Genomic DNA, 13,125 nt, shown 5'->3' on the forward strand with positions numbered 1-13,125 from the left:
GTGTACTGCAGTGTATTGTACATTATAATTTTAGTTTTCTATGTATGCCATAATGTTGAAAATAAAATGGTCATAAAGGACTGTTTTTGAGAGTAAAGGTTAGGACATTTTGGGTGTCAGAGAGACACAAAGGAATCCTACAGCTCTAATTCTCCTTAGTCCAACATTATGTCCCGGTGGCTGGCAACACCAGGAAGGATATTGACCATTGAGAGCCCTGGATGAGGACTCCTCTGCAACTGCGTGTCTAACACAGGTTCATCCAGTACACATGGTGGTGAGGAGTAACTAACAATTCATCCTCTCAGTATCCATCTTCCTCTGAAGACTAATTATCTTTATTCGTCTTTAATTTTTTAAATTGAAGTATTGTTGATTTACAATGTTGTATTAGTTTCTGGTGTACAACAGAGTGATTCAGTTATACACATACATACATATGTATGTGTATATATATTCTTTTTCAGATTCTTTTCCCTTATAGATTATTAAAAGATATTGAATATAGTTCCCTGTGCTATACAGTAGGTCCTTGTTGTTTACTTATTTTATATATGTAGTTTGTATCTGCTAATCCCCAACTCCTAATTTATCCCTCCTCCCCTTTCCCCTTTGATAACCATAGGATTGTTTTCTATGTCTGTGAATCTATTTCTGTTTTGTAAATAAGTGCATCTGTGTCATATTTTTTAGATTCCACTTATAAGTGGTATCATATGATACTTATTTTTCTCTGTCTGGCTCACTTCACTTAGTATGATAATCTCTAGGTCCATCCATGTTGCTGCAAATGGCATTATTTTATTCTTTTTTATGGCTGAGTAATATTCCATTGTATATATGTACCACATCTTCTTTATCCATTCCTCTGTTGATGGACATTTAGGTTGCTTCCATATCTTGGCTATTGTGAATAGTGCTGCAATGAACATTGGGGTGCATGTATCTTTTCAAATTGTCAGCTTCTCGGGATATATGCTCAGGAGTGGAATTGCAGGATCACATGGTAACTATATTTTTAGTTTTTTGAGGAACATCCATACCGTTTTCCATAGTGGCTGCACCAATTTACATTCTCACCAATAGTGTAGGAGGGTTCCCTTTTCACCACACCGTTTCCAGCATTTATTAGTAGTAGACTTTTTGTTGAAGACAAATTATCTTAACTGAGTTTTTTAAAGCTTGTAGATTGGAAACTGCATTTTAAGAAGCTCCATCCACTTAAAAAGGGGAGAGCAGTAAAAAGGGGGTAACTAAGGAAGGAAGGAGATGTTGTGCGCTCTCCCAACAGTCCAAGAACAAGGGTGATGATGTAGCATCAGAATAGAGCAGGCATGGAAAAGAGAAATTCAGTTCTGGAGGCACTCTGCAGACAGCATCTTCACAACTTGGGTGTAAGGGAAGAAAAAACATTGGACAAAGTCAAATGTGACTAAAAGCTGGATTCTTGAGAAGATGGTAAAACAGAATTAAGGAAGAAAAAGGAAGAGCAGGTTTGGGGAGGAGAATGATGTCATGGGATCCAAACACATTGAATTCAGTCCTGGGGTACCACAATATAAACTGTCCATCCAGAATATCAAGTACTATTCAGAATATGAGCAGAAACGTGCTCAAATATGTAGTATCACTGTCAAACAGAAGGAAGAGCAAATTGAACTGATAGTAAGTAATAGTATCTCAGACAATAATAATTCAGGTAACAGTTTTTGAGATTCAGAAAGTGTTTTCCATGTTTCACGTTCTTCCTCTGGACAGGCTTGTGAATGGTTTTCACTCCCCAGGCTGTACCCCAAGCCTGATTACCTCACATAGGCAACATGTAAATTGAGAAATTTGCCGGCCTGTGTTTTGCTTTTAAAAGAGCTTTTCATGTCTAAAATCTTTTCCATTTGTAGTATTTTCTCCAAATGATTTTTCCTTTTTACTACCCAGCCGTAAAAAAGAATGAAGTAATGCCATTTGCAGCAACATGGATGCAACTAGAGGTTATCACACTAAGTGAAGTAAGTCAAATACCACATGATATCGCTTATATGTGGAATCTAAAATATGACACAAATGAACCTATCTATGAAACAGAAACAGACACACAGACAGAGAATAGACTGGTGCTTGCCAAGAGGGAGGGAGTGGTGGGGGAGGAATGGACTGGGAGTTTGGGATTAGTGAATGCAAACTGGTATATATAGAATGGGCAAACAACAAGGTCCTACTGTATAGCACAGGGAACTAAATATAGTTCCCTGAGTCACTTTGCTGTACGACAGTAATTGACACAACATTGTAAATCAACTATAGTTCAATTTAAAAAAAGACCTTTCCTTTTAAATCTAGCAAATATTCATAGAAATGATATTTGCTCGAACAAACAGCACTGTGGGCGGGGGGGAAGGGGGTGGCGGATGTGCCTCTATCAGATGTCACTTCCATGAACTGAGAAGTAATCAAACAGTATGTTAGCTTCTTTATTACAGGCAAACATGGGAATAATTCACCATCCTGCTGAAGATTAGTCGTTGGGAAAATGGTAAAATAAAATCTTAAGAAGGTATGTTAAAGCTCTTGACTGCATTGCAGGTGTAGTAACTAAGTGTGAACAAAAGTCCAGCCAAACTGAAGTTCATTCCTTCTCACTGGTGAGGGGAAACGTCCTTCAACACATATCCTTGACCAGAATAAATGAGTCCAGGAGGCATAATATCACGATCTCTGTCAAAGCCTTTCTCTCCAGGGGCTTATACTGTCCCAGAGAAAAATGCATGTAAATTTCCCATGAATTGCAGACACATCTCATATTCTACAAAACATAAAAGAAGCCAGCAATACTTCATTCTTGAGCTGAAATTGTAGACTGATGATTACAATTTTCTTTCTCAGGTATTGTACTATTCAAAGGGACAACTCTGCTTTCTTTGGAAAAAAATACAGAACTAGACAAAAAATTACCCTCTACAACAGTGTAATAGTTTGCCACTTTTAAGTAATTGTAGAAGTAGGTCACAGAGCCGGGAGGAAATGAAGGAAGAGACTGATAACTAATAAGTTTGATCTATTTTGTTTGTTCCATGATTTGTCACCAGAAAAATTAAATCAATAACATATATAAATTTTTTGTGGTTTTACATTTAGGACAAAACAATGGGGGTGATTTTTTGGTTGTTTTATTTTTTATTTACATGTAATAAATTGCACAGATTTTAAGTTTGCTGAGTTTTGAGAAACGTACACATCCATATAACTGAAATGAATACACCTAAAACTGTGCTCAAAAGGGCCCCACTTTTAGTCGGGTTTCTGCTATTAATTACTGTTATCTTGATGTTTTATAAATCTAGTGTGATTAGAAAATAGAGTAGGATGTGCATCTTTATGTACAAAGATGGCTATAGTGGTTATAGATGATAATGTGGTTCTTTATTGCCCCCATCGGCATATGGTCTTTGCAAACCCCATGAGGACAAAATTCCTGGGGACAGATGATGAGTGGCAGTCCAGCTCAGCAAGGCTCAAAGTGAGTGAAGCACCTTGCCTCTAGGAATGTACAAACGTGGGCACAGTAGCCTCAGAGGCCAAGATTCCAAACCAGAACTTGCTTCCAACACAGGAAGGAAGCAACAGTGCTGTAGGAAACACCAATGACAGAAATGTTATATCCTTTCCTAGTTTTGTCACTTCCCTGCATTGACCACCACTTATGCTGAAAATGATGCTATAAAAGGAAAGGAAAGATAAGGCAGAGGGTACCTTACTCATCATTAAGCCCAAGGTAGAGTGTTGGTAGAACGTCCATGGGTCAAGAAATGAAATAAAAACAGTTAAATTAGTTTTGCACAGCATTTCCACTGTTTGGATAAGAACAAAAGACATAAGCATGTATGAACTATAAAATACCAATGGTGTTATTTCAGTTATTCTGCATACAAGATAAATGTTCTTCTATTTGCATATAAAACTAGTACTGCACAATGTAAAAATGAACATTAAATTTGAATATTGAGTACTAAATTTAAATTTAGCCATTTTAAATGTTAATTTTTCTTTACTTCAGACACCATTAAATAGCAAATAAAAATGTCATGATAACTTAAAAGACTTTGAATGACATTAAATAGCAAATTAAAATGCCACGATAGTTCAAAAGATCATGGCAGGGAGAAAAAGCTTTACATCTTTGTACCTTTAAGGGTACTTTTTCCTACTCTTTGAATAATGGCTCTGCACTTTCCTTTTGCAATGAGCTATTCAAATTATGCGGCCAGCCCTGCTGCCCCATAAATGGAATCTTATAATATTGCTTCTTGTGTGTCTTTTTTAGCTCAACATAAAGTTTTTATGAGATACATGCATGTTGTATGTGTAGAGGCATTTCATTTCCTCCTGTTCTTGAAAAGCATTCCATTGGATAACCACACCGTTCCCCTTATTGACACACATATGTATTATTTCAAGTTTAGAGCTAGTAAGAATAGAGCAGCTATGAACATGCTTATATAAGTGTTTTTGTGGCTATATTTTTCATTTCTCATAGATAAATACCTAGGAGTAGAACAGCTGGATCATTAAATATATATATGCTTAAGTGTATATATGAATATGACAGATACAACAGAAAGCATTTTATAAAATAGTCAAAAGTTTCTTTATCCTCATATCCCTACCATCCTGATTTTTAAGACGCTGACTTTTTCACTTGTTTGTTTCAGATTAGTTCTTTTAAGGAGTAAAGCATTTATTTGATATAGTTAATTCTCTACCCCCAGCTAGTTTCCCAACATCCCCAGATGTAACACGAAACCAAAGTTGGATCATACCATTTCAAACATACTTTATGCATGTACATATCCCAAAACTATAAAGTACATTTTTAAGTGCCATAGAATTTATGTAGAAATGGTATCACACTCAACATATTATTCTGTAGCTTGCTTTTTTTCACTTTACATTAATGAGATTTAGCCATTTTGATAACCTTACTTCTTTATTTCATCTTTTTCCTTTAACTAAACTTTTCATTGTTTGCAGTTACCATGAGATTTTGATACTGCAGTCTATATATACATGTGATTGTTTTAAGTTGCTGGTCTCTTAATTCCAAATGCATTTCAAATATCCTGCATTTGTACTCTTCTCCTCTCACCATTGCTGGTTTTGATGTTATGTTTGTGTGTGGATGACTTCTTACCTTTACTGTATCTTTGCCTTTACCAATGAGCTTTCCCATTTTGTAATTTTCTTGTTTCTAATTGTGGCCTTTTCTTTTCTGCCTAAAGAAGTTCCTTTAGTGTTTATTGTAGAGCTGGTTTGGTGGTACTGAATTCTTTTAGTTTTTGCTTCTTTGTAAAGCTTTTGATTTCTCCATTAAATCTGAATGAGATCCTTGCTGGGTAGAGTATTCTTGGTTGTATGTTTTTTCCTTTCATCTCTGTACTTATATCCTGCCACTCCCTTCTGGCCTGCAGAGCTTCTGCTGAAAAATCAGCTAATAACCTTATGGGGATTCCCTTGTATATTATTTGTTACTAGTCTCCCTTTATCTTTAATTTTTGTCATTTTTATTACCAAGTGTCTCAGTGTGTTCCTCTGTGGGTTAATCCTGTATGGGACTCTCTGCACTTCCTGGACTTGGGTGATTGTTTCCTTTCCCATGTTAGGGAAGTTTTCAGCTATTATCTCTTCAAATATCTTCTCAGGCCCTTTCTCCCTCTTGGTCTTCCAGAGCAAGAAGTTAAAAGAAGTTTTTAACAAAAAGTTAGAAAATACAAACAACAACCAAACAGAGCTGAAGAATACAAAAACTGAAATAAAAAAAAAATACACTAGAAGGAATCAACAGCAGAACAACTGAGGCAGAAGAACAGATACATGAGCTGAAAGACCAAGTGGTGGAAATCACTGCCATGGAACAGAATAAAGAAAAAAGAATGAAGAGAAATGAGGACAGTATCAGAGACCTCTGGGACAACATTAAACGCACCAACATTCACATCATAGGGATCCCCAAGGGAGAAGAGAGAGAGAAAGGGCCTGAGAAGATATTTGAAGAGATAATAGTGGAAAATTTCCCTAATGTGTATTTTTGGAGTCTATTTGCATCTCCTGATATCAAAACCATGCTAATTTAATTACCAACATTTTATAAAAAGTCTTGGAATCTAGTGGGACAAATCAACCTTTTCTAATAAGTTCTTTCTTTTATATTTAGAATAGTTTCTTATTTAATAACTCCAAAGGGGGAATTTTGTGATTATGTAATATTCTCTTTTGACTCTATTAAATGTATTGTTGTTCTAGGCCTACACATGGTATCCAGTTTTTCATAATTCAGTCTCAATATTTCTATTAGTAATATGCTTCTGTTATAGAATACATTGTGGCAAATAAAAATATGCTTGCAGATCACTACAAAGTTTACAAAGCATTTTACAGAACATTATGATTTACAGTATGTCTGCAAAATAGATTTCCTTCCATTTTACAATGAGAAATCTTCAGAGTACTTAAGTAAATTGCCCGAGTTCCCACTAACTTGCTGCTAATAAACAACAAATCCAGGTGTCTAATTCTAATGTGTGACCTTTCCAATGCATCCTATTGTTCTTTTATAATGACTGTCATGGTTTCTATTATAAGTTCACTTTTCATGTGTAGATCATTTGCCTCTCAATTATAAGATAATAAAGGCAAGAAGGTAGTGCCTTAGATACAGAGGTATCTAATAAACATTTATGGTTTAATATCCCAAAATATAGGCATAACATTTAAGTTATTGATTTTTTAAAAAAATTAACTCTATAAACAAAGAGAAATGAGACCATCCTAAGTCTGTGTTATGTGACATCATAGTGGAGGAAATACAGTGTAGATCTTGGAATAGAAAAATAGATGGAAAGGGTATGGTGGACATTCCAAGTGAGCTATACCCGTGGTGCCCTTGACATACAGTGAGTAAACCTCTTGGCCGGGGGATAAATTAAGAGACCAGCTGGCTAGAGCTAGCTGCATAGAATAATGCCAAACTTTGGATTTTATCCTGTAGGTAACTGTGTGGTGGAAAATTATTAGTGAAAAAAGAAATGAGGGAATTCCCTGGTGGTCCAGTGGTTAGGACTCAGTGTTTTCACTGTCGAGGGCCTAGGTTCAAGTCCTGGTTGGGGAACTAAGATTCCACAAGCCATGCAGCATGGCCAAAAAATATAAATAAATAAATAAATAAATAAATAAATGTCAAGAAGGAACAAAAAGTTACAGGCAACTTTATTTCTGAAATGTTGTCATGTCCACATACTATTAGTTATGTATGGATTCACTTTCCAAACTTGGCAATAATGTACATGAAATAATCACAAGCTAGCTATGCTTGTCCTAGCTTTTCCAGCATATTCAAATAAACATATAAAAATGAAGATAAAAACAGCTTACCATGTTTTGCATCCCTAGGGACATAACCACTCTTATAGCAAAAGATTTGCCTTGGCACTTACCTATCATGTGACCTGTGCCGATTACTTGATGTCCCTGTGTTTCAGTGTCCTTCACTGTGAAATGAAGATAATACTGATTGTTCAAAGTTGCTGTGATGTTTACACAATTACAAAACTGCAGGACCAGTGCTGGCACAGGGTAGGCACCAGCCAATGTTACATCCTCCTTCCAGGCTCTCTTACTTCCTTCGACTGACAATTAAGCATGGAGGCAAATATGTCTGCACACATGTTCTCTGTCTTATCTCTACAATATCTGTTTAGTGCTAAGTCTATTATTTTGAAGATTTGCAATATCTTTGAATATTTATATATTTTAAAAGAAAATAGTTTTAAAAGAGGGTTTGCAAGGGGAGAAGTCACATAATATTTTTTTCATGCATTGTACTTAGGTGCATGTATAATTTGTTTTATTTTGGCAGAGCTTTTTATTTATGGTAATGGCATTCAGAAGCAATTGCGGCATCCAAATGTGTTTCCTTAATTTATTTCTGCAGAGGAACAATAGCTAAGCCATTTTTATGGTGCTGTATGCTGCTCTAATTCTCAGCTTCAGTGATAATTTCATAGGCAGAAGATAATCCTTCATGTTGAATGCACAATTTGGGGGAAGATTACAGAAGGAAATCCTCAGAAAGGAGCTAGAAGAAGAAAGTGATTTAAAGGCCCATAGTCTGTGGCAGTTGTATGAATTTTAGCACACCTGTACAAATTCAAGAAAAGAGACTCTTTTGTAATCATGGTCTAATGAATTGTATATTACTAAGAAAGTAATATAAATATTCCCTATTGATTACTCAGAAATTAGGCAAATTAAATTAATTATTTAAATACATTGTTACCCCCATAAGCCAAGAATGATACTGACTCTCTAGAGGAGACAAAGGTAAGGAAAAATTAAGCCAGACATTTCTTTGGGAAGCATTCTTATACTTTGGACATTATGTTTTGTTCTATTTTGTTCTGAAATGTTGTCTTGACCCAGTTTTGAGGCCCTAGTTAGGGGTCGGCCAGTTCTTCAGTCCATACCCCACCTCTTTCCTTACCTTCTGGGGCTCTCACACTCAAGGCCATTATGCATACACCCTAATCACCTGGGCCAGGTACCAGACACCTAGGGATCACCCCGATGCCAGCAGTACTGGAAATTATTCCAATTATCCAATCCACACAGAGCCCAGGAAACCCAGCCCTCCTCACCTTGCTTGCCATCCTTAAACCTCTTCCCATGGCTCCAGCTGGCTGTTACCCTGTCCCCGTGCACCCATCCTCACCCCCAATGTGGCCCTGAGTGACAGCTTCACTCATGTGGAGTCTATGTAATAGGACTGCATTTCATTTATCCCAGCCTTTTGCTGTGTCCCAGGAAACTTCAATCCAACCTAGCAGCTCATCATCATAAACATGAGGTAACAATAAACTATGTAAATAATGTTGTGTCCTTTTCTCATTTGTTTGTATGCAGTGGCTAATTTCTTTCTAATTATTTCTCTTTAAATTTCATTTGTTATTTTTACAATTGAAGTTTCCAAAGAGGACCAACTTGAAGCCCTCAACTGAGATATATCCAGGAGATGAATTTTGGACACAGATACAGCAGCTAATATTTTCTCAAATAACCAAAATATTTCACATGACCTTAAAATCTGAGTCCATAGGGGAGAAAGATGTGGGAAAGGTGAGAATTGAGAAAATACAATCAACAAGAATTTCCTCATAATTGTTGCTGATATTGACCTTGCTAAGTACAGAAATGACTGGTGGAGGTTTTAAAGGATGGTTAAATTTTATTCATTCAGTATCATTCAGAGCATTGCACTACTTTGCCCAAACTCTCTACCTATCAAAATGTAATATGTTTGTTCATATCTCTAATCATATTTGTAAACTAAGAAAGCCTGTACTAGTGGAAAGAACCACACCTACAGCAGCAGGCCCATCCGGGTTCCAATCTTGACCAGCCACTAGCTACCTTATGACACTGGGCATATTCTTAGGCTACTTTTTAAATATTACATGTACATGTACTTGTCACACAAGTGCATGAATGTGATGGTACCATTCACATGTGTTTAAAACACTCATTTTTTTCAGTCTTTTCCTTTTTGATGTGCTCCTCTATCCCCTGTCATCCCTGGGCTGCGACCCACATCACCTGCCCACCCCCAACTACACACTCCCAGGTGCTGGCGTTAAAATTTATCATCTACATTTTTCAAAGTTTATATAAGACACACATATACACATACACACATAGCACATATGTCATATATATCACTCCTGTGTAAAATAAAATAATAAGCATCTCATTACACACACACATTTCTTGCTTTTTTCACACAATACCTCACAAAAATTCTGCTATATCTATTTGTGCTGCTATAATTAGTTTTAATGGTATGTCTATACCTATAATTTATTCAACCATTCTTCTATTGAAAAACACATACTTTGATTTATTTATTTACTTCTGTATTCATTTATTCCATTATTCATTTGCTTATTCACTTATTTTTGCCACAACAAATAATGCAGCAATAGACATCTTTGAAAATATATGCTATGTACTGAGACTCAAAGTTCTATGAGATGCTTCCCAAGTGAAGGACTACCGAGTTAAAATGCATATGTATTTTTTATTTTTAATAGATATTTCTTAATTGCTTTCCCAAAAAGCTGTGAAATTAATAATCTTACAAGTATGTTTGAGAATTTCTATTCTCTATATCCCAACAGCAATTGATATTAGCAGTCCTTTTAAGTTTAGCCAATCTGTAGATGTGAAGTGGTATCTATTTATCACTTTAAATTTGCCTTTCTTCTGATTATTAGTTAATTTGGCCATTGTTTCAGTTTTTGCTGGTCATTTGGATTTGTTCTTTTCTTAATGACCTAGTCATATTATGTATCTATTTCTTATATTAATAGATGAACCATTATATTGGTTATCTATTTGTTTTGTCAATTCCAGTTTTTTTAATCAAATATATCTATCTTTATCTGCATAGCTGCTAAGTTTCTAGACTTGCTGAGGAAGCTCTTCCACAGACCTAGAAAGTACATGTATCCTAGATCTTATTGCAGGAGTTGTATTATCTTATTTCTTACACTTAACTTGTTAATTTACTATACATGATGGATCCCCAATCTCATCAGCACCTTTATTAGATAATTAATCCTCTGCCTGCAAACACTAGCTTGTCAGTCACTAAATTTATTCTTAAATATTTCACAGCTTTGCTACTATTATCATTTTTTTCATTTATATACTATACTGAGGTTTATTTCTAAAGTAGAGAACAATATGATTTTTAAATTTAGCCAATATTCAGTTTTTAAATTTAGCTAATATTGCTCACTAAAGGCCTGGAACCTAATCACAGGACTATTGAACTCTTTTCTTCCCCTTACAACTTACCAACAAATTACTTAAAGTTTATTTACAGCAGTTCCTTTTACCCAGGAAATCATGTTTGGGTAAGAAGAAAAAAATTACAAGACATATTAAAAGGCAAAAAATACAGTTTAAAGACACAGAGCAAGCATCAGAACCAGAGTAAGATATGGCAGGAATGTTGGAATTATCAGATTAGGAATTTAAAACAATTGTGATTAATCTGCTAAAGGCTCTAATGGGAAAAGTAGACAGCACTTAAGAACAGATGGGCAAGGTAGGCAGAGAGATGGAAATTCTAAGGAAGAACCAGAAGCAAATGCTAGACCAAAAGCACTGCAGCAGAAATGAGAAATGCCTTTGATGGGCTTGTAAGTATACTGGACAAAGGACTGGAGATGTCTACTGGACATCTCAATACAAATCTCCAAAGCTGAAAAGCATACAGCATGTGCTCTCAGACCACAGTGGAATTAACCTGGAAATCAATAACAAAAAGAGAGCTGGAAAATCCCAAAATACATGGAGATTAAACAACACATGTCTATGTAATACATGATCCAAAGAAGAAATCACAGGAGAAATTTTAAAATATTTTTTAATTAAGTGAAAATGAAAACACAACTTATCAAAATTTGTGAGGTGCAGCAAAAGTAATGTTTGAAGGATATTTGTAGCACTGAATGCATGTACTAGAAAAAAAACATCTAAAATCAATCATCTAAGCTCCCACCTTAGGAAACTAGACAAAAATGAGCAATTAAATATAATTAAGTAGAAGAAAAGAAATAATAATAATTTGAGCAGAAATCAATGAAAATTGAAAAAAGAAAATCAATAGGAAACATCAAAATCAAAAGAAGGAAGTGAAAGATATATTTATTGCAAAGGAAGACATAAAAGGTGTCTTTGTTCACAGATGATGTGATCATCTATGTAGAAAATCTGAAAGAATCAACAAAATAATTCCTGGAACTAACAAGCAATTATACCAAAGTTGCAGGATTCAAGATTGATATAAAAAAGTCTATTGTTTTCCCACATACCCACAATGAACAAGTGGAATTTAAAATTAAAAACACAATACCATTTAATTAGCACCCCCAAAATGAAATATGTCAGTATAAATCTAATGAAATATGTTCAAGATCTGTATGAGGAAAACTGTAAGACTGATGAATGAAGTCAAAGAACTAAATATATGGACATATATTCCATGTTCATACATAGGAAGACTCAATGGTGTCAAAATGTCTGCTCTTCCCAACTTGATCTATAGATACAATGCAATCTCAATCAAAATGCCAGCGAGTTATTTCATGGATATAGACAAATTTTTTCTAAAGTTTGTATGAGGAAGCAAAAGACCCAGAATAGCCAAAAAAATATAGAAAAGAACAAAACTGAAGGACTGACACTACCCAACTTCAAGACTTCCTATGCAGCTACATAGTCAAGACAATGTGGTATTGGTGAAAGAACAGACAAGCAGATCAATGGAACAGAATAGAGAGTCCAAAAATAGACTCACACATATATGGTCAACTGACCTTTGGCAAAGGAGCAAATATAACAAAGATAGTCTCTTCAAAATGGTACTGGAACAAACGGACATCCAAATGCAAAAAAAAAAGGAATCTAGACACAGACCTTCCTTATACCCTTCATAAATATTAACTCAAAATATATCATAGACTTAAATATAAAATAAAAAACTATAAAAGTCATAGAATAGAGAGAAAAGATGGCAGCGAAGTAGAGGGACATGGAATGCATCCCTCTCCACAGATGCATTGGGAATGCACCAAAAGATGCAATAATTCCTACAGAGAACCAACTGAACACCAGCAGACCACCTCAGACACCAGAAAGGACCACAAGGATCCCAACATAACCAGTAGGGAGGCATCTATGATGGTTCAAAGAGGGTGAAGCTGTGGAGCTGTGGCAGACGGGAGGGAGTGAGAAACACACGGAGGGTCCGCGCCACAGCTCAGTGTTCCAGGGCTGAGACATTGATTCACAGCTGAACAGAGGGTCCGGGAGCGGGAGCGTGGGAACCGGAGAGCTGGTTCAGGGTGAGAAAAATTGTTGCCAGTAAGGTGACGGACCAAGAGGACAGAAGGGAAGAGGCCCACGGCGAGGAATGCCTGCCCCTGAGAGCTGCTCAGCCATGATGGCAGCTGGATGCTGCAGGCTCATGGGTGGGGGGGAGGAGCCACGGGCATAGCTTCTCTCTCTCTCTTT

The sequence above is a fragment of the Hippopotamus amphibius genome, chromosome 3, assembly GCF_030028045.1.
Source record: "Hippopotamus amphibius kiboko isolate mHipAmp2 chromosome 3, mHipAmp2.hap2, whole genome shotgun sequence".
Classification (NCBI taxonomy): domain Eukaryota; kingdom Metazoa; phylum Chordata; class Mammalia; order Artiodactyla; family Hippopotamidae; genus Hippopotamus; species Hippopotamus amphibius.